Here is a 19,778-nt window from a genome sequence, read left to right as displayed (position 1 = left end):
TGATAAGAGCCTTGAGTTGTCTCAGTGATTAACAATCCTGTGATTAAGAGTATTTCTTCCTGCTAGAAGAGAGGGGAGGGAAAGCACCTTCAAAATATCCTGGTATTAGCTAAACAGAGAAGAGGGGAGAGAGCTTTCCTCTGTGTGTGCTGTTTTTTCAGTTATAATAAACTCGCTAATTGGAATGGCATATTTTAATATCCTTTCTTGGCCTCCCGAGGGATGACTATTAATGGGTAGAGGACTAGAAACTGTAGGATAAATGGTCTTTCCCTCTCTTCTAGGTATGGTGTAGGATGGTCAGCAAAACTAGTGGCTCTCAATTCTTTTCCTTTCCTCTCCAAATTTGTTGACCTCAAACCATACACAAATTACTGCTTGACCATTCACCTACCCTTGTTCCCTCCCTCTTTGACTTCTTTTGTTTCCTTAATTCTTCTTGTCACAGGGTCTTATATGGCTCCAGCTGATCTTCAGCTCCTTTAGTCAAGGCTAGTCTTGAACTGCTGATTCTCTTGCATCCACTTCACAACTGTATGGATAAGAAGCATGGTGCTGCCATACAGATAGATAACTGCTTAGTCAGTAACTTTGTAGGTTCTGTTTTCAAGGGGATCCTCCACTAAAATAGCCATTTTGCTTTTGTTTCTTCACAGTCCCACATAGCTACAGTAAAAGACTAGAAAATTGTCTCAAGCATGAATTTCACATACCACTTTCTACCATTCTCAGAAATCCTTTCCTATTAGTGTCTTAATGTATCCTGCACACCTAAAATCCGTGTATTAAACTCAATCACTGATGTAATAGCATGACATAGAACCTGGAGAAAGTGAGAAAGTCATGGATTCAGAATCATTAGAGATGACATTAAAAAGAAGTGCAAGGAGTTTGCTCACTCCTTTTACCTCGTGAGAACACAATAAAATATACCACCTTGAAATTGCTGACTGGGCCCTCACCAGATGCTCAACCTTCTAGCACCTTGGTCTTGGCCATCTCAGACTCCACAATTATGAATAATAATTTGTGCTGTGTATAATTACTTCACATTATATTTTTTGTTTTAACAACACAAATCAAACCAAGATGTTCTCTAATCGTTGGGGTTCTAAGATATAGTTAGTAAAAATAGAGAACACTCATTAGAATATAAATTTCAAATTCCTTAATAGTATAAAAGTATATCTCTTGTAATATTTGGAACATGTTTTTACTACCTTTTATTTGCATGAAATTTGAATTTAACTCAGCATCCTATTCAGCAAGCCTGACAATTACCCCTTTATCATTAAAATTATATCAAAACACAAGTCTCATTATTTCCAGTGATTCTCACAATATAACTTGCTACAGTTCTTCCAATGGAAGTTCCTTCTTTCACCTATAATTTGAAAACAAGAAGGACTTAATAGAGGTTGAAAGAAAGACCATCCAGAGACCACCCCATTGTGTGATCCATCCCATCTGTAGACACCAAACCATGACACTATTGCTGATACCAAGATGAGCTTACAGATAGGAGTCTGGAATGGCCAGTACCTGACTAAGACAGATGAAGATACTTATAACCAACCATTAGACTGAGCTTGGGGACCCCACAATGGAAGAGTTAGGTGAAGGGCTGAAGGAGCTGAAGGGGATTGTAACCCCATGGGAAGAACAACAGTATCAATCAACCAGACTCCCTCAGAGTTCCCAGGGACTAAACCACCAACCGAAGAGTATATATGTATGGGTCCATGCATGGCTTCCACTACAAATGTAGCAGTGGACTGCCTCATCTGGCATCAATGGGAGGGGAGGCACTTGGTCCTGTTGAGGCTTGTTGCCTGAGAGAAGGGGGATGCTAAAGGCACCCCTTTAGATAGGAGTTGGTGGGTGGACAAGTGCCCTCATAGAGGCAAAGGGGAGGGAGGAGAGGGGATAGGATGGGAGTTCATGGAGGGAAGACCAGGAATGGGGATAATATTTGAAATGCAAACAAATAAAATGATTAATAAACAAAAATAAGTTAATAATAAAATCATCACTATTCTCATCACCAATACTACCACTGCTTCTAATGAACTTCACATTTTCAAAGCACTTACCATCTTACTAGTTTCAGCATCCCTGTAGCATAGCTAGCATGAGAATTTTGCTTCAGTATCCCTATGATATAGCTTATAGGAAAATTTTGTTTCAGTATCCCTGTGATATAGCTTGTGTGAGAATTTTAATTATAATTTGTAAAATCTGAAACCCTTAAGAGGCAAGGACTTGGCTGAATCAATGGCTAGTTCTTAGAGAAAGGAACTTTAACCTAGGATATCAATGTATAAATCAACTCCTCTTTCATAATATTATAAACCCGGCTTTCATGTAGAGTGATGCTAGCCCCAATTCATCAGAATTTGCATAATAGCCAGCAAGTCATTTACTGTTAGTGGAATTTCGTTTTCTAATCTATAAGGTGAAACTCTCAAAGTACAAACTCTCTATTTTCTCTTTGGTTTTTCATGCTACCTATCTTTCCCAGGATCTTGCAGAAAAGCAAGAGCTGAGGATGAAGAACAGCCTGCTGAGAGCTTGTCAGGTACCAGGTCCTTTCTGTCTGTTTTCAAATAGTTTTTCTACTACATCTGATAATTCCCCAGCCTTTGCAAGGAGTTAAAATATCTTTGTTCTTATGAATAAAATGTTCTGTTTTCTGAACTTAAATTAAAAACAGGGGAAACTTGAGTATTTGTACTATAATAGAAACCATACTAAATTAAATTGCTGTTGGTTATTGATAATTTTGCTTTCCTTGATCCTTTGCTTAGGGGAAAATATTGATTCTTTGTCTTCAGTTAAGGAGGAAATAATTATCTGGAGTCAAATATTCATTATAGGTTATAATTATTAAATATTGATTTTATATTTCAATAAATTAATATTTTTATAGACTAATGATTAAAATGTATTTTCCTTTTTAATGCTAAATGAGTGAACAGCTTAAATAATTTAAAAGCAAAGCAAAGAAACTTTATTTTTTGTCCCACTATGAGTTTGAGTTTCACTAAAAACTTCCATATTCATTCCTTGAAATTTGGAAAGCTGATAATAGAATAATAGAGGTTCTTAAATATGGATCTAGGCATTTGTGAGTTCAATTGTAACCTTAAGCTGGTCACCATGAACAAGTTACTCTATCTCCAGACACTTGAACTTTTTCTCCTTCATCAGACTTGTTTTGAGGAGCAGATGTAATGTCACAAGCAGTCTGCAGTGGAAGGAGACAACTTGTGTTCACTAGCCACATATTCCATATTCAAGTGTACTCATTGACATTGGTGACACATTTTTTCTCAATCACTCTGTTTATCTCCTATTGAAGGTACAAATTGCAAGGTTTTCCCTTTTTATCATATACAACACTGAGTATCCCTGGCCCCTATATATGGGAAAAGATTAAAAGAGCAGTTCCATTCTTACAGCCAAGTTTTACATATCTTGAAGGAAATGCCATACAAAAATGCCGTTCAAGGCAGAGTGTCACTGTTTTCATAGTCTGTCAGTTCCCTGTCAAATGCTGTTCTCAGAGCATCCTTGGAAGCAGGTGACACTGCTAGGATTCCAACAACTGTCCTAACAACCCTGTGAAGGTTGATGCCCGTCTTCAGTGACTGTTTCCTCCACAGGGCATCACTATTTTCTCTCCCTTTTCCTCTAGAGGAAATATTGAGATAACCATTCCACAAAATACCTATGAACAAACATTACACAAACTGTAGTCCTGTCTCATCAGAATGTGCTTTTAGTTTGATTTATGATAGAGAATCTCACACCACACATACTCTTACACATCCTTCCCTTTGATAACTTTCTACTTTTAAAAACGTTCCAATTCCTGGATATATAGGTCAGCATCACCCCTGAAAAACAAAACAGCCAACTACTACCATGAGCTCAATGCCTCATCTTTCTGGATGATACACTGGCTGGTATCCAAATCTTAGGTTCTCTAATTGGCAATGCCAAAATCAACAGGACTCTAACTTTCTAAAACTATGATTTCATACTCTGTGCTGGAATCTGTTTTATATGTCTTTGCCAAGAAACAATTCGTTTTCTGAGTATCTTTGATTCTTCTCTCTGGTTATCCATAAAAGATATTTGATTAATACCATCGCTGTTGTTTAGCAAACAGATTAAACAAACAGATTTTCCAAGGGCAACTTGCACTTGCACCAAGCCACTTGACAATTGGAAGGAAAAGAAAAAAAAAAAACTTTTATCTGCCCATCCTAGATTCATGGCTGATGTCTCTATAACAAAAGACAAATCAACAATAGAAAATCTAAATATGTGTGAATATGAGCTTGGGTGGCTTAGGAAATGTTATAAAAACGTGAAGACTCAAAGAAACTGTCAGATTATAGTAGGTTGTTGGGGGTGGGGTTGATGCTGTGGGTGTGTATACCAGAATAAGAGCAGTATGATTGATAGACTGGGGAAAACTAGGGATATGCCTGTGTTCAGAGTCTTCCTCCATGATCACCCGTCTTAAGAGATATGTACACTATTTCCTCTCAGCATAAGGGAGCTGCATCTCAAAGTAGAACTTCTAACTTACTTTAGGGGAAAGCCAGAAAAACTCTCCGAGGGATTACAACCTGCTTCGGAGAATGACAAGAAACATCAGAAGAAATTTCAGTGATTTTTACCAGTTCTTTCAGTTGAAACTATTCAATAAGCTGAGGTGAAACATTTTATGGTGATGCCTCCTGAATCCTACCATGGTGTCAATTATTCCAGTATATTCATCTAAAATATGGAAGGTCCTAGTATCCTGAGTTCTCTTTGCCTATGCCAGGATATGGACACGAGCGCATCTCAAGAATACTATGAGAAAAATAAGCAATCTCTTAAGTAATATCTTCACTTATTTTAAAGAACACTTTGAGAAATAAAATACAAATTGAAACTGATCTATCCTCGGGTTTCTCAATAGTTTTACTTAATTAAAAAAGTTAGCTATAAATTCTCTTAATAAATGCGAAAAAGGTAAGCAATCCTCTCTTTGAAAGTCAGCTGTTTTGAGAGAATGATCATTTTGGAAGGAAATAAAAGAGTATTATTTTGATCAGCCAAGGGCCATCACACATCCAATGATCATCTTGTCTAAACCTAATTTACTCTTTGAGAGAAAGCAAACAGTAGTGTGGGTCAGATAGCTTTTATTTCCCTTTTTCTGATGATTAGGTTTTGCATGCCTCTGAATAATCAACGTCTACCAGAACATTTCTGAATCTATAGCTAAAACAACATAATGAGATACAACAATTTGCTTTTTATTATTCAATCTTCAGTTGTATGTTCAATTAACATATGCAAATGTCAGATAAAAATGTACAAAAGTTCAATGGCTGTAGTGGTGTTGGAAGGCATTATAGAATCTCAAAACATAAAATAGACAAAAAATTGTTATCAAGGCTTAAAACTGGCAGGTGAGTAAGACAAACAGCACAGACAGGAGTACAGCCCACTCTCTACACTTGTTCCTTCTTGCCTTCCCCCTCTAGATAATGATCATCTCCAGGAGACATTTGGGATTCCGTTGGAACAGAATTTGAAAATTAATGACAGTGTAAAACAGATGGACTGAAGCAATTGATGAAGCCTTGTGCTAATCCTGGCTCCAAAATATTGGCTGCATGAGTCAGTGCAAATTATTAGGACTCCCTGAGCCCTTTTAGCATTTGTGGACTTAAGATGATGTTAGAGTTGAAGAAAATGAGATAATGCCTATAATGAGTCATGTAGATATGCCCGGCATGGAATAGTTGTGCAGTAACTGACAGCTATTGTTATTATTGAGGAAAATACTTGGAGTTTCAAATGTTGGTATGAAATTTCTGCATGCTACAAGTTGGTAAAGAATCATACTGTTGAAATCTATGGCTTCCTTTGTGTGCAATAATGGCCACAAAAAAAACAAAACAAAACAAAAACAAAAACAAAAACAAAAACAAAAACAAAAACAAAAACAAAAACAAAAAAAAACCCTGTGACCTTTCTGAATTCCTCATGTCCTGTCCAGATTCTTGTTTGTTTATGCCAGAGATCAAGCCCAAGACCTCATATATACTAAACAAGCACTCTTATCCAACTATATCCCTGACCCCAAGATCTGAGTTTTAACAACATAAAACTAACCTTTTCCTTAGTTAACTCTGGAAGCTACATAAACATGGAGGGAAAGACAATCAACAGGACTGCAATTTGAGGGAAAGCGTGGTTGAAAGTAAAGGTACTTTTACTACCAGGAGATACCTTCTGACCCTGCTAAGTGCCTAGGTCCCCTTTCCTTTGAGCTAAAAGCATTATCTTCTCCTAGAATCAGCAAGCCAAACAACTTGAGTACTGGGAAGGAAGTTATGCATCAGCTAGTTCAAGCTTTTCGGTTTCAATGCACAGCAAACAGTGGGGATTGGGAAAGTGTTCAGGAGAAGGGAGACAGAGGTGATTTCTGAAACACAAATGCATCTGGTAAGACTCATTCTAACTCATTAATCCTATTTTGTAAACTCTACTAGTGTTTCCATTGTAGGGTGGGGGAAGGTTGAGTAAAGCACTGTGAAGTGAGTTGGGAGGGGATTTAGATGGCCAGGCCCAGTCTTCGTCCATCAGGTCAAAGGAGGCAAAAAATGGAAAGGGCTCCTGGAGAATAAAACCCTGTAAAGTCATGATTATTGTTCTCAGCTGATTAAGGAAGATATGCTGAGACTCATCCAGTCTGAAGGAGCCTCCTGCCTTCATATACCTTTTCACTTGATACTACACTTGATCTTAGCCAAAAGGCCGAGAAGCGATTCATATACCTTTTCGTTTTGAATCTTTCACATCAGTTACAGTAGAGCACTAGGGACAGAAACAGGCTTAGCTTCATCAAGGGTATGTCTCTTGAGAATGGAAAGACTTGGGAGCTGGTGATAAAAATAGGGTTTACAAGTTGAAAGTTAAGTAAGGTTCAGAAAGTTTGGGATATTGTTGTCAAAATGCAAAAAATTCTGGCCTTCTCTTCTTCATGCCTTTACTGTATATTGACTCCCTAAACAGAAGAGGGATGTAGGTAGAACCATAAGACATATGGACTCTGTAAGGATGTGGTCTCATAATTTAAGAACTAAATAAACACTTACTAGAGAAAGCTTTGAAATTATCCATATGTTATTGAGATTGAAGAAAGGATCTTTATAATTGAGACAAGTCGAACAATATTAGCCCCCCAGTGGAGAGGAAAGTCTGGATGCTGTGTGTAGTTCACTAATGTCATTTTGGGAGTGCAGGTTGAAAAGTTACTTCCAGAAAGCTTAAATTGCCAACAAGAACTTTGTTTATGTTACAGATAGATGATGTTGCACATATCACATAAATGACATATTCACAATTAGTAGGGAGTTTATCTGAAGGATATTACCATTTCCAGACCATGGATTTCTCTGTAGTTTTATACTAAGTGAACCCAAGAGCTGTCACCAACTCTGAAAGGATGTGATTTGAAATGGCCACTACAAGACTATGAAGATTATGAAGTATGTGTTTGCAAAATTAAAATTGGGAAGACTGGGGAGTTGACTCAGTAGGTAAAGTGCTTGCCTTGCAAGTGGAAAGATCTGAGCTTAGAGTCCAGCACCCACAGAAAGAACTTAGCATACCACCTGCATGAAGAAGCAAAAATAGGAGGAGGCCCTAGAATCTGCTGGCCTATCAGCCTAGCTGCTGCTGTAAGGTATAAGGTCAGTGAAGAGACTGTCTCCAAAAGCAAGGTGGGAAGAAATTGAGGAAGACACCTGTCATCAATCTCTGGTATCTATAAACATATAGAGCTGTGAGCAGCACCACAGAACATATGTGCATGCATATGACATGAAACTATAAAAAATGAAAAAATATATGAGAAAGCAGTATTTCTAATGAGGGTATTCCAAAGTTAGCAACACATGAATTTGATAGATTTAATAAACTGGAAGATCCCCTTGTATATAATAACAAGCTAAAGATATAACCATAAAGCATAATAGTAAAATAGCGTGTGTGTGTGTGTGTGTGTGTGTGTGTGTGTGTGTGTGTGTGTGTGTGTGTATGGCTGTATGTTTATATATATGACCTCAACTTGAGGAAAATCTCTAAGGACAATTTTCCTAGATTGCTCATAGTTCTCAGTGTCTATTATGCAAAAAGGACATTTCTGTTTTTAAATTCTAAAATAGTTTATAAGTTTAACTTATAGCTTGATGTAAATACTGAAAAATACTATCTTATTTTGTTTACATGTCCCACAATGATTTTTTGAAGTCAATTCTAAAACAAGAATTGATAATCAGAGAAGTTATTTCCAAAGAAAGCCATTTTCAGAAAAAAAATGCTTTAAACTTAGCTCTAGGGAACAAATACACTTGCTGTTTTGCTATTAAAAAAATTACATAGCTGTTAGGTCTGGAAGATGGCTCAATGCCCTAGTCATAAAAACCTGAAGACGCAAGTTCAATTACCAGAACCTACATAAAAACTCTGAGGCAGTGGTATGAATCTGTAATCACAGCTTTCTGATTAGAAAATGGGAACTGGAGACAGAAATGTTGCTCAGAAACATGGGTCCAGTAGCTTGGCGTACAGGAGAGACCCTGTTTCAACAAGGTAGAAGGCAAGAAAAGACTCTTGAAGGTTCTTCTCTCATGTTCATACATGTTGTGGCCAAAATACATAATGTAATGGAAATTACCTAGGGATCCTATCAAGTTTTTCTTCATTTTTCTGGAAAATAGTTGGGAGAATATTTGGTGATACTTTACAATCTACAGGAACCCCATTGCAGACAAAAGGGGGAATTCCTTGCATCTTACAGATTGATGAGTCCCTCCCATGTGGCTTTCACCCATCAGTGCTCCTTGCTCATGTCTAGTAAATGGGTACACTCACCATTCTGACATTCTTCGAATTAGTAGCCCTTTCTGACTAATCTTAGACAATGTCATGACACAGAAACCTGTCACCAATAATGTGAGTCTTTTCTCCCAACAGGCCCTCTCTAAGGAGACAGAACTTTAAATTCACAAATTACTTTTTCCTTTTAGCCTTGCTTAGACTCAATTTATATATAATTAAGAATGCACTTCTTAGATTATATGAAAGCTACCTTAAGAATTAAGAACTAAGGTTTCTAGTCTTGTCAATCAGGGTTTAAATTTACTAGTGTAAAACTTTTACAAGTTACTTAATGCTTGTGTATTGTTATTTTCTATTTTTGTGAAAATGAATAGCAAAAGCGACCTCATCTATGATAGCCTCACTAAAAATATAAATGTTCAGCAATTTTGTGAGCTGGTTTTTAAACCCAACCATCATGACAAATATAATTATATAAATTTCATATGAAATAAATCATGAAAATGAAAATAATAAGCATCCAATACTGATCACTTTTGAATTATGTTACTATACTCTGGGCTTAGGGATGATTTATATCTATGGTAGCTGGTACAATGAAACTATGACACAATAGCATGCTATTGCACATCTTTCCCAGTTCGGAAACCATGGTTATTTATAAAGCATACCACTGCCTGTGTCCATGGTATACAAATAAATTGACATAATGTGTGAAATGTATTAAATGTGTGACTCATAATATGCATTCAGTTAATAGTAATAGTTCTTGGTGCTATTACTACAATCTCATCAGCAAGGGAAATGGTTCACTATTGTTTACTTCAGTGCACTCAAATATTTTTTAGAGTTTATGAAATTTTCAGAGTATTATGTATTTCTATACTTTTTTAAAATTTGAATTCTAATTTAACACACCCATTTATCGGAGTAGTAAAATTACTAATGAAGCATGTCAACAATATAATGGATAGTTTCCTAACACCTTTCATGTATGATTTATTTTAGAAGGATTTCATTGTGCTCTTATTTCCTTTTTAAACTGGGCATTACTTCTCATTAGTATATGTTACTTGTATGAAGTAAAGAAGTTTCATTACGACATGCCACTAATATACTTTTATAGTATTTACTCCTCCAATTACTCTTTCTTATTACATTTCCTTCTTCCCCCTTTCACATGCCTACAATTTTACCTTTAACTAAGTAAAAAAAGAACAAATATTGGCAATATTATGTTTTGATCTATTATCATATTTAACCTAAAACCTCTGATATTCAAAACTGAGGGTTTTTACCTTTTAAATTTCTAGTTCTTCATTAGTTTGCTCTGATTCTTATTGGAATTTTTTCATTTTCTTTTATCCTATTTTTCTCTTTTGAAAATAGGATTTTTCCATGATCTTTACTTTTCTTCATCATTTCTGTAGTACAAATATAATTTAATTAAAATAAATTCAACTTATGTACATGAGTTTCAGGCAGCTTAAATGAAGGTGTATAAAATTATTTGACCACAATTGTCTTATGCTTTCTTGAAAAGAAAATTATACGAATTCTAGGTTTAAAAATATAAAATTAAAAGAGTTAGCCCCAAAAGCCACAAACTCAGGGCTAAGCCCTGCCGCCAGGAATAGCAGGCCATAAAGATAAAGAAAAGGAATACAGGATCCAGCTCAGGCTATCGAGGACTGACCCATAAACCATCCAAAGACGTCCCCCCAGCTTACTCAGAGTCATACTTTAACCAGATGTCCTCCAGACCCTGATAAGCCCCTACTTGTGCTTTTCAGCCATTGTGTCCTACAGAGAGCATTCCAAGAAACCGGACAGCCCAAGCCTAACCAGAGGTGTTTCAAATACAAATGCTCCATCAATTTTGACAAACTTTTAAAAATAATGAGGACCTAAAGACCCTACCCTTCTCCTGATTTAGTAGCTCTGTTCCAGGAACCAGGGGGCCATAAAACCTTCTGGCGTCCCCTTATCTCCTGGAGCCATAAAACAATCTTGTAACTTGTGGTACATTCCCCTTTGACATCCCCCATCCCCTGGTGCTCACAACCTCTGCCTTTAAATACTCTTTTTCCCAGCCTCTCGGGGTCGACACCTCTGTCTCCTGCGCGGGATATGTGTCGGCCCGGAGATCTCTGTAATAGGTCTCCGTAATAAACCTCGCCTTTGCTTATTACATCCAAAATGGTCTCTCTGTGTCTGGGGTCCGCAATTTCCCAAGACTTGAGTAAGGGTCTCTCTGCGTGGGATCTTTCATATTTATGGGGGCTCGTCCGGGATCTGCGCGACTACCCCAGACTCCGAAGACCCCTTGGAGGTGAGTTGGATGTTTGTCTGAGTGTTTCTGTGTGAGCGGCGCCGCAATTGTCAGTCTGTGTCTGTCTCTGTTTTGGTTCCGCCGTGTGTGTATATATGTGTGTCTTAGTACTGGTCAGTGTTAAGAGGGCAGATGGGTATTCCTGCCCTGTGTTAAGAGGGCAGATGGGTGTTCCTGCCTTGTGCTAAGAGGGTGGATGTGTATTCCTGCCCTGTGGTAAGAGGGTGGATGTGTATTCCTGCCCTGTAGGAGAGTGGATGTGTATCCCCACTCAGTGCAGCTGCCTTTGTGGTCCGTGAGGACCCCCTGGCTGCGGAAGGGGGGACGCCCCGGGCCCGCAAGGCTGCAGCCCCTGGAAGACGTTCCACGGGCGGAGAACAGTCGGGAGAGCCCGGCTATGGACAGTCAGGAGGACCTGACTCTGGTTTTCTGGAACAAAGGAGATGGAATGCTCCTTTTACCTAGGCGGGAGTGGACGAGGAATCCCACTCCGTCAGAGGTCGAGTTCGGCTGCCTATTTAAATATAGGCACGGACAAGTGTGCTTAGTCGTTAGGACAAGAGGACACTCTGGAATCCTGTTGGGAGGTGGAATCAGATGGTCCATCTCATCCCAAAAGCAGCTAAGGTTAAGCTGCAGTTTGGGCCACGTACTGAAGGTACCAGGCATCTGTGAAAGTTGGTTATAAGATGCTTTGTCTTGATATTGTTTGTCTGGCTTGTTTTCTGTGGTATTGTCGAGTGTCTTTTTGGCTTTTGTTTCGTTTTTGAATTTTGGACTGACGACTGTGTTTGAATTTGGACTGATGACTGTGTTTAAAATCTTGGACTGACGACTGTGTTTGAAATCATGAAACTGTTTGCTTTGTTCGTCATAGAGTTTTACTTGGTCCTCTTGGTGCTTAAGTTAAGAGTTAAAAATAATTTGCTTGAGAAAAATTGTTTTCTGCCAGGGAGTTTTGTCTTTCTCTCTTGAGCCTCCTCCCCAAGGAGAGATGCCCCTCCCTTTACTCCCCTTGATCAGCCTAGCTGCTGTTAACAGTTGTGTAAACAGACATTAACAAAAACCTTTAGGACAAAACCGCTCGTAAATAAAAAAGTTCCCCAGATTAGGCCTCCGGTATGAAACAAGTATAGTGAGTAAGAAACTTAATTTTATGGACCCCGCTCTAGTGGCGGTGTGTTGGTTGATAGCCAACGTTAATTTTTTAAAACATAGTGTTTTATCTGTGCTTGTGCTCGCAACACACAGTAGGGGGGAGCGAAATTAGCTGCGGAGCTGCTGCAGCGAGCATGGGGACTTCTCAAGTCTCACCCAATTTTTCTGGCTCTTCAGGAGCTGTTTAAAAGTAAAAGGCTTAAGGTAAAAAGAAACACTATAGAGAGATTTCTTAGTGAATTACTACACCTTGGTTCGCCATCTCTGGGAATCTCACGGTGGACAGCTGAGATAAGCTAGAAAAGGATTTAAATTTTGCTTGAGAACAAAGAATCTTAAAGGTGGAGTTTCAGCCGGTATGGCACTTAGTGCGTAGCTGCCTAAAAGATCAGAAATGCTGTCAACAGGCTATAAAAAAGGGACAGGCTGTGTTAAAAATGCTACATAAAGAATAATCTAAAAAGGCTGAGAGTGAGGTGGGAGAGGACTCTAAGAAAAACAAGAACAAGAAAGGAATTTCTGCTTTTAGTGACCAGACCTTCAACTCTTGCTCACAGAAAGAGGGTGCTCATTAAGAGAAGTTCTTTAAGGAGCCTGCCTTATCTGCTGGCCCTATTCCAAGAGAGGAGCCAGTCTCCAGCATTAAATTACTTTTCTCACTGGTCATCATTAGCATAGAGAATGCCTTTGATCTTATCCCCACAGCAGCTAGTTCCTGCCCCTGTGGTCGAAATGTCCCAGGTTGGGGGACAGAGAAGCCCCTAAAATAGTTTCAAAGAATCTACAACAAACTGTAAAGAACTTTGTTTTGTTTTGCCAGTTTAAATTTAGAATTCAGGCTTTGGCTGTGGCCGAGGTCAGGATTAATGTTTTCGTTTCCATGGGCCCTTAGCCCACTGAGACAGTTTGGTAAAGGACTACTACTACAGTCCTGATATTCAGAGACATGGAGAGAGCTATAGTTTTTTTTATTAAAGGTTGGTACTATAGTATTAACAATCTCTTTATTAGATATAAGAGACAAGAAGCCCCAGGTGAACTGGTTACAATTCTTTTGTCAGCTGCTTAGTATCTAACACCCAGGTTCTACCGTCTCTCCATCCTTTTGTTATTAGTTCTTACTAGAAGCCTAGTGTCCTTCAGAGGCTGGGTTTATTGAGAGACAGAGCCACTGAGCTGGCACTAAAAGAAGGTACTCCTTAAGAGAAAATCTAAGTCAAGAGAGACAGCCGGTAACAGATAGGCTGCCCCTCTGCTCACTTTTCTGTTTCACAGACACAAGGTCTTTTTGTCCCAAGAAAGCCTCCTGGCTTAGCTGTGTGACTAAATGCTATTTGCCCTCTTCAGTGGACCTCTATTCTCAAGATTCTCTTGTTTTCTCACCATCCCATTTGAGATGCTTGTTAGTAACTGTTACAGGTCTTCTTTACCACCGAGGAAAGACAAAATCCTACTAGAGGCCAGAAAAAGTGTTCCAGAGATGGATGGAAGGCCCTCACTTCTGCCTGCTCTTTTCAGACGCCTAAAGGTAGGGAGTGCCAGGTCTGCCGCCAGGCTCCAAGGGTGGGTCTCTGAGGGGCTAAAAAATGCCCCACCAATCTGGCTAAGATAAAGAAAGGATATGAAGAAAAAGTTACAAAAATTTGAAGGGTTAAGTTAAGTTGCTGAGAGTTAGTGTAAGTTACAGAGAAAGTAAGGTTAAAAAAGAAAGAGGTAAAAAGAACAGAAAGCTAGGGAAGAAAAGAGACAAAAAAAAAGAAGTTAGAGAGCTAAAGAGAGATAAAAGACAAGAGAAGAACATATACTGGCCACAGTAGTTAGGGAACCTAGGAAGATAGTACCTGACAACAGAAGAGAATTCCTGGCTAAAGATCAGTGTGCCTAATACGAAGAAAAAGGACATTGGGTCAGGGACTGCCCCAAAAAGAACAAGAGGGGACACTGGAGAGCCTCTTGGTGCTGGCTATACACAGAGATAGAAGGGAAGCCTGCCCAGTTGTTTTGTGGATACAGGGACCCAATGCTCTGTGCTCCTATGCCCCCCAGTGGGCCAATATCCAAAGACCTTGAGTACAAAGAGCTACTGACAACGAACAATACTTATGGACTGCCCGAAGAACAGTGGACCTTGGCGTGGGCCGGGTAACCCACTAGTTCATAGTCATCCCTGACTGCCCCCATCCCTTGCTCATGAGAAAATTGCTCTCCAAATTGGCTTGCGTGGGCTGAAATGGCTGGATGAGGCCATGTGTATACATATCTATAGACTGTGTATGTGGAGCTTAAGACCTGTCTCAGTACACCAGTAACTGATGCTGGGAGTTGAATGGCTTAGTGCTTTTCTGCCTGAAACACACCGTTCCTGCCAGCCGGGCACTAACAATTATCACCCAATCCAGGACTTAAACTGTGATAGAGTGGCTGATAGAGTGTCCAAAGATGGGACCACTGGTCAGCTGCCATGGACTAGATTCTCCACCGGTTGGGGACAATCTGGTCACCTTGCTGCCCAATCCGGACCTGGAGCCACCACAGCACGAGTGTCAAACACTGACAGAAGCACATGGGTGGAGGAAAGACCTCTGCGACTGGCTGATTGATCCCTGCTGAAAGCCGAGGACCTTGTCCACAGACAGGAACAGTTCTCTTCATGAATGAAGGTCAGAGACAAGTGGGTGCTGCCATGGTGGACAACACAATGTCATCTAGAATGGCTGAACCTCTACCCCCCCAGCACATCAGCGCCACAGATGCCTTTGCCATCTCTTGGATGCCCTGATGAAGCCAACAACTGTGAGTACTATTCATTGCCCAGGAAAACAGGAGGGAAGAGATTCAGTGACATGGGGCAGTGACAAAACAGATAAAGTGGCTCGGGAAATGGCTATACAGGAGCCTATCCTGGTTACAGGCCTGCAAGAGACAGCCACTGAGAACTAGGATTAGACTAAGGGATGGCCTCACTTAGAAAAGGCCCAAGTTGTTTAAAAGATAAAAAGACAATGACACACTTGAGGGGAAGGCTATACTCCCCAGAAAACAAAGAAAAGACTCACTTTGCCAAATACAGAAATGGACTCATTTAGGAGATAAAAAGTTTGTCCAAGTAGTTAAGGTATATGTAATAGACTTTAAGATTTTAGCCAAGAGAGACAGTAAAAAATATAAGATACGTCAGTAAATAAATGCTTAACAAACAAACAGGACAAAGAGACCTAGAGAGTTTAACGAAAAGTCGAAATGAACTTCACTGAGATAAAACCAGAAAAATATAATCTCCTAGTGCTTGTAGATACTTTTTCAGAAATAGACAGAAGCTTTCCTCACCAAACGAGAGACGGCCTCTACAATCATCAAGAAGATACTGAAAGAAATCTTCCCCAGGTCTGGAATGCCCAAGGTAATCTGGTCAGACAACGGTCCTACTTTCGTTGCCAAGGTAAGCCAGGGTGTGGCCAAATATTTAGAGGTCGATTGGAAATTACATTGTATTTACAGACCTCAAAGCTCAAGACAGGTAGAGTAAATAAATAGAACTCTAAAAGAGACCCTGACCAAATTGACCATGGAGACTGGCACAGACTGGGTGACACTCCTTCCCTCTTGCTCTCTTCAGAGCAAGAAATACCCCTTCCAGATTCAGCCTTATCCCCTTTGAGATCTTATATGGGGCCTCAGCTCCCCTGACTGTATTAGATGATGTTACTGAACCAACATGTCATAGTAATAATGATTTGTGTGCCAGGCTAAAAGACCTACAGGTGATACAGAAAGAAATCTGCTCACAGCTGACAGCAGCCTATGCCCCGGAGACCCCTGAGACATCCCATCAGTTCCAGGTCGGAAGCAGCTACACTGAGCCCAGACACTCGAGCCTCGCTGGAAAGGACCGTACCTGGTGCTGCTGACCACCCTGACAGCCGTCAATTCTCAGCCCTCACCAGCCATGTACTTACTAGCTGTTAGGGCTGAGAGCTGGGACCTAGAGGGAAATTCAGTCATGTTTGTCCTGGGTTCCATCGAGATAGGTGTGGGGATAGGCTTGATTTCTATTACAAATGATGTAACATTACATATGTTAGTACTCCTAACACTTCTTGGGATTGTGCCTCAGGGATCACAACCTATATAAGTTTAGAAGTTCTAAAAGACAGTCATGACCTTGGTGTATAGGTTCAGATAGTGTCCAGATTAGAATCCTGATGCTAAAGACTTTTTAGCTGACCTCCAAAAATACCTAACCTCCCTCTCAGAGGTAGTCCTTCAAAATAAAAAAAAGATTAGACCTGATAGACAAAAGACAGACAGAAAAACACATCAGAGATAGTTCGAGAGCTAGTTTAGTAGATCTCCCTGGATGACTACCCTACTCTCTGCTACAGGTGGGCCATTATTAATAATTTTCTTGGTTTTAGTTTTTGGCTCCTGCGTGACAAACAGGTTAATTGCTTTTGTTAAAAATCGAGTGGGTGCTGTGCGGTTGATGTCCTGAGACAACAGTACCAGTCAGTTAAGACAACTGGTGAGACCAAATACGAGACTTGATATCAAAATTCTAAGATTAGAATTATTTAGTAGGAGAAGACGGGAATGAAAAGAAAATTATACGAATTCTAGGTTTAAAAATATAAAATTAAAAGAGTTAGCCCCAAAAGCCACAAACTCAGGGCTAAGCCCTGCCGCCAGGAATAGCAGGCCATAAAGATAAAGAAAAGGAATACAGGATCCAGCTCAGGCTATCGAGGACTGACCCATAAACCATCCAAAGACGTCCCCCCAGCTTACTCAGAGTCATACTTTAACCAGATGTCCTCCAGACCCTGATAAGCCCCTACTTGTGCTTTTCAGCCATTGTGTCCTACAGAGAGCATTCCAAGAAACCGGACAGCCCAAGCCTAACCAGAGGTGTTTCAAATACAAATGCTCCATCAATTTTGACAAACTTTTAAAAATAATGAGGACCTAAAGACCCTACCCTTCTCCTGATTTAGTAGCTCTGTTCCAGGAACCAGGGGGCCATAAAACCTTCTGGCGTCCCCTTATCTCCTGGAGCCATAAAACAATCTTGTAACTTGTGGTACATTCCCCTTTGACATCCCCCATCCCCTGGTGCTCACAACCTCTGCCTTTAAATACTCTTTTTCCCAGCCTCTCGGGGTCGACACCTCTGTCTCCTGCGCGGGATATGTGTCGGCCCGGAGATCTCTGTAATAGGTCTCCGTAATAAACCTCGCCTTTGCTTATTACATCCAAAATGGTCTCTCTGTGTCTGGGGTCCGCAATTTCCCAAGACTTGAGTAAGGGTCTCTCTGCGTGGGATCTTTCATTCTATGCTGAAGAATAATATAATGTTACCACCATACCTAAAAAAAAAATCACAAAACAAAGAATTATCACCTGGCTTTGAGACATAGAAAGACAGAATAAGTAGTTGATGTTTATATAGAATTTGTATCATTTTCTGGTTCTGATTTAAGAGCAAAGAATGGCTAAATTATATGTATTACCCTACGCTTTAAAAACCCTCACTACATTAGCATTAGCTTAGAAAACCCCAAATTGCTTTTAAAAATGGTCAAGCCAAAATAGAAGAGAAAACATGGTTTTGTGCCCAATGTACAATTACACAATTACAGAATTTATATGCTTGCAGTTGGATTTACAAAAACTCCTTAATGTACTAAAGTATGGTCTAATTGCTCACTAGTAAAAGGGGGAAACACTCTCTAATTAGATAAATGCCTTTTATAGCAATCTTAGTAAACACACTCTGTTTGCAAAGGGGTAGTAAAGAGTTGGGACTGCATGATCAATGCCTGTTTTCACCCTGTTGTTCCTAGTGGGGCAGGGTCAGCTTGGAATGCAGGATTCTTGCCCAGAGCTGCTCAGCATTCCAGGCTAAGAGCTCTAATCAGCCTCTCCTTTAGTCAACAGCATTCAAGAGATGAAAGGAAGCAATGGTTTCAATTTTTCCCCAGCCAATTGAAGTCAAAATAGTAATTGACTCTTATTTGCTTTTCCAACACATCCTCTGGGAATAACCTCAGGGTCAAAGTAGTTCTCAGAGTTCCTAAATCTTTCCCCCAAACAGAACCTGTTTTCATTAGTGGAAGTTGAAGGTCGTATAAGGCCTCCTCTTCTAAAACACTTAAGAAAGCAGCTGCCTTCTCTTTAGTTCAGTTGCATACACTAGAAAATTGTTGTCATGTTATCAATAAGGCCCAAGTCCTAATTCCCAGTCTCTAACCTTGAGTGTCTTAAGGAAGTTCTGAGTATCTGCAGGTTCCCATCTGTAACTTAAGATGTTGGGTTAAAAATGTTCTTTTAACATCTTGTAGTTCCATATTAGCTATAAAGTAAAATTCTGCAAAGCATTCCAGAGTGCCAGAGGAGGCATCCTCTTTCTGGCTCTACAGATAAACCTTTCTGATAACCCAGAAGAACTTTAAGCTCTACCATTTTCTTATCTTGGATAAATCCTTAAGCTACATCAAATGGCTTCCTTGTTATGAACCTTTAGAAAAGAGACTGTAATTTGCTCATATCTGTTAGGTAAAAACAACGAAGAACTCCATTTCCATTCATAGAAGAAGAAATGGGGCTGATGTACTCCATATTCAAATGATGCAAGTATGACAAAGACATGAGACAAAAGGATGTAAGCTGGGAGTCGGCTTAGTGTGTGAAGCCTGAGGACAAGAGATCTGATTCCCAGAACCATGTAAAGCTAAGTGTGTTGGTGCTCATACTCATTGTAGTGGTCCTAGGGTAAGATGGGCAGGCAGAATCCCAGAACCATGTGGGCCCTCAGCCCTGCTGTATATAGCAGTGAAAACAGACTCTGTTTTAAATGACGAGAGATACCAAAGAGCAAATATTTTAAGGTGTTCCCAGACTTCACCTGTATTCCTTGTCACCCACTCTCACAAGAATATCCATGTACTTATCAACAAGGAGAGGGAGAAGGGAGGGGAAAAGAGAAAACAATGGAGGACAGGGAATGAAATATACATAAATCAACACTGGATTTATGCCTCAGAACTGTCTATAACTCCATAACTCTATCTCCAGGGCATCTGACATTCTTTTCTGGACTCCATGGGCAACTACAAGCACATGCCCAGGCATACATCACCACCTACTCACAATCACTGGATTTAAAGGGAAAAAAAAACAAGTTGGGTCCACTGGGTTGTACTTAACAGAGAGATGTAGTGAATGGTAGGAAAGAGAAATGATTCAAGAATTGTAGAAGTCAAGGACTAACAAGCTAATGATAAAAATAAAGGTTACTGTTGTTAGTATTTTGTCCCACACAGTTACCTGGCAATAGCTAGGTATGCTTGACTCACAGTAAAAGGGGCTGCTTGCC

General features: G+C 39.8%; 1 long non-coding RNA gene and 1 other non-coding gene across 3 annotated transcripts; one reads left to right on the top strand and one right to left on the bottom strand.

Annotated features, from left to right (window-relative positions):
- Window positions 1-6,652: 6,652 nt before the first annotated feature.
- LOC120099533 (U2 spliceosomal RNA) lies at window positions 6,653-6,840 on the bottom strand. Its single transcript, XR_005498691.1, has one exon. It is a non-coding gene; the product is annotated as a U2 spliceosomal RNA (small nuclear RNA).
- Window positions 6,841-10,461: 3,621 nt separating this feature from the next.
- On the top strand, window positions 10,462-17,661 carry LOC134484051 (uncharacterized). Of its 2 annotated transcripts, none has more exons than XR_010061378.1 (2): window positions 10,462-13,383; window positions 16,152-17,661. It is a non-coding gene; the product is annotated as an uncharacterized LOC134484051 (long non-coding RNA). The 2 variants fall into 2 exon arrangements; XR_010061377.1 differs by having other exon boundaries at window positions 10,462-15,845.
- Window positions 17,662-19,778: the final 2,117 nt, after the last annotated feature.

This window comes from Rattus norvegicus, chromosome X (genome assembly GCF_036323735.1).
Source record: "Rattus norvegicus strain BN/NHsdMcwi chromosome X, GRCr8, whole genome shotgun sequence".
Classification (NCBI taxonomy): Eukaryota; Metazoa; Chordata; class Mammalia; order Rodentia; family Muridae; genus Rattus; species Rattus norvegicus.
This window is presented reverse-complemented; position numbering and strand designations above follow the sequence as displayed.